The 2,797-nt window shown below is 39.3% G+C and overlaps 1 pseudogene across 1 annotated transcript; it reads left to right on the top strand.

Moving 5' to 3' along the window:
* Positions 1-1,962: 1,962 nt before the first annotated feature.
* Positions 1,963-2,505, top strand: LOC105421648 (large ribosomal subunit protein eL32z pseudogene; annotated as a pseudogene). Its single transcript, XR_016046471.1, has one exon. The product of XR_016046471.1 is annotated as a large ribosomal subunit protein eL32z pseudogene (transcript).
* Positions 2,506-2,797: the final 292 nt, after the last annotated feature.

Here is a 2,797-nt window from a genome sequence, read left to right as displayed (position 1 = left end):
CCGTTTTTTTTGCCGATTCGATCCGTCCATGACGATTCCCGAGTCGAACCGGGCGAGTCCGGTTCGACTCGGCGTTTTTTTAAACACCGGTTTCAAAACTATTATGCAAAAACTGTCATCTGCCCCCATCAAACTATTCATATGGAGAAGTCCTCATCCGAAGATATTCAGCAAGCCTCATCCAAAGGCGTGAGAGAGTTATTGATATAACATGATTTCTTTATCCTAATATAAATGCTCAAAACTTTTAAGGACAAAGGGATAACTGTGATATTCAGCAACCCTCATCCAAAGGCGTGAGAGAGTTATTGATGTAACATGATTTCTTTATCCTTATATAAATTGCTCAAAACTTATAAGGACAAAGGGGTGACTGTATATAAAATTAAAAGTGGCAGAAGCAGCACTAGGAGAGCGAGAGAGAGAAAGAGAGAAGGGGTTATTCAAGAGCGATAATGGGTGATATATGGCTCAATAACACATCCAACCTTGGCAGCCTGCAATTGGAAACATCATTGATATCAGCCCTTGGCGGCAAATTATAACCCCCAAACTTTTACAGGCTTTGCAATTCAGTTGTTGCTTGTTGAACTATTGATGCCTCATTCTTCACTTAGAGAATCAAAAGATGAAATGAGAAAGAGAGGGAAAATACATTTTCATGTCCCTAAAATACCAGGTACAGAGTCCCCATTAGCTTGAAATTTGAGAAAACATTCATTGGTCACGATTTTCAAACGTTTGCTTAGCAAAGCTCTAAAAACCTGTTTGACAGAGAGCTCAATTTGGAGACGAAATTGTATAGTAACCAAAGAAACTCAAATGAATTCAAATTCGAGCTGTTCCCAAGATAAAGAAATTTAGAGAGAGAGAGAGGAAAAACCCAAGAAGCTCAAGCATATTCACGGACTTCCAATTAAAAGCTCAAGCTTTTGTTGCCATAAAAAAAACAGGGCACCTTGGAACGTGGTGGAAGCATGGAATGAAGGAGAAGATAGATCTCCTTCATCTTCTCACTCCTCTCTTTCATTATATGCCTATGGCTCTAAGACTCCAGAGAACCAGCCCAACTATTATTTGTAGCCCAAATGGCCCTTAGCAATTCGATCATCCTCTGGTTCAAGTCCAAGCAATGGGTGGCGGAAAAACCAAATTTTTGGGGCAAAGAAATACATGTGTATGGAACAAAGGCTCTGCTGAGGTGCCATCGATAGCAAACAACACCATTCATGGCTACTCTTTCTCTCTCTAAAGCCTCTTCTCTCTCTCTCTCTCTCTCTCTCTCACTAGATCTCCTCTCATTCCCCTGCCCTTCCTCTGAACTGGACTTCTCCATTCTCTTTCTACCTTCCGCTCTCTCTAATAACTTCCGAGAGTGAGAGAGCCCTCCGTGGTCACAGTGGAGGGAGAGAGCGCCCCCTGTCCTCACGGAGAGACACCATGGTGGTTAGAACACAGGAGCTATTAAAGAGGGATTTTTAGGGTGAAATTTGATTTCAATTTTCAATTTTTGAAATTTGGCAGTGAACAATATATTTTTTTGTTGCCTATACCTCAACCATTAGATTAAATTAGATCCCACTGTTGAAATAAAGCTGCACCATTTCATTATACTATAATGCAACTGTGTATGTATATATACACAATTGTAGAGATAGAGATAGTAAAGATAGTCGAGGAGATAAAGATAGTTGAAGATAGTTTTTTTAAATTTTAAATTTATTTTATATTTGATGTAGATATCTCTATTGACAAATCTAAATTAGTTCATTATTATCAATAATTGATTAGCCCTATATGTATAGGGGACTCTCTATATTTTTTATCATTAATCAATACACAGAGATTTTTCTGGAGGATTCAGAATTTTAACATGATATCAGAGCTTGGTTGATCTATCACCAGCGATCCGTTGTTGCCCGGCCATTGTGATATCTAATCTACCACTAGCAATCTGTTGCTGCCCGGATCGTGAAGAAGAGGGTCAAGAAGTTTAAGAGGCCCCAGAGCGACCTCTAGATCTCTGTCAAAGAAAATTGGCAAAGGCCTAAGGGTATAGACTCTCGTGTCAGAACGAAGTTCAAGGGAGTCACATTGATGCCAAACATTGGATACGGCTCAAACAAAACGACAAAGCATTACCTTCCCAATGGTTTCAAGAAATTTGTGGTGCACAATGCCAATGAACTCGACCTCTTGTTGATGCATAACATGACTTTCTGTGCGGAGACTGCTCACAATGTGTCCACTTTGAAGAGGAAATCCATTGTGGAGAGGGCTGCTCAGCTCGACATTGCAGTTACTGACAAGTTGGCGAGGTTGCGCAGTCAAGAAGACGATTAGACGGTGGTTTAGTCTCTTTCTTCTTGTTTTATCAGAGATTAGCTTTTTAATCCAACTAGATAGGCTTTTTGGGATAAGCTTTCCATTTTTTTTATAACTGAGGCTCTTCGGGGAACTTCGAGTTGTGTTGGGGATCTTGTGTTTGTTTTATGATTAATATTTCTGTTCGTCGCAAATTTACAAGTTTGAGGTTCCTTAAAAAAAAAAAAAAGGAACAGAAGGGATGTGGCCCATAGGGACCATATTATATCAAAATTCCTTTTTATGTTCATGTATTAGTAACTAGATCCAAATTCTTGATCACGTCAGTGAGTTCTGATACAACTTACACATGACTTCTGAAAAAGAAGATGTATTGGCTATAAAACTTGATCGAAAAAATTATCCCGATTGGCGGTTCCTTTTTCAATTCTTTGTTGAAGGGAAAGGTTTGTGGAGGTATGTTGATGGTATT

This window comes from Amborella trichopoda, chromosome 12 (assembly GCF_054954075.1).
Source record: "Amborella trichopoda isolate Santa Cruz 75 chromosome 12, AtrichopodaSantaCruz75HAP2 v2.0, whole genome shotgun sequence".
In the NCBI taxonomy this organism is placed as follows: Eukaryota; Viridiplantae; Streptophyta; class Magnoliopsida; order Amborellales; family Amborellaceae; genus Amborella; species Amborella trichopoda.
This window is presented reverse-complemented; position numbering and strand designations above follow the sequence as displayed.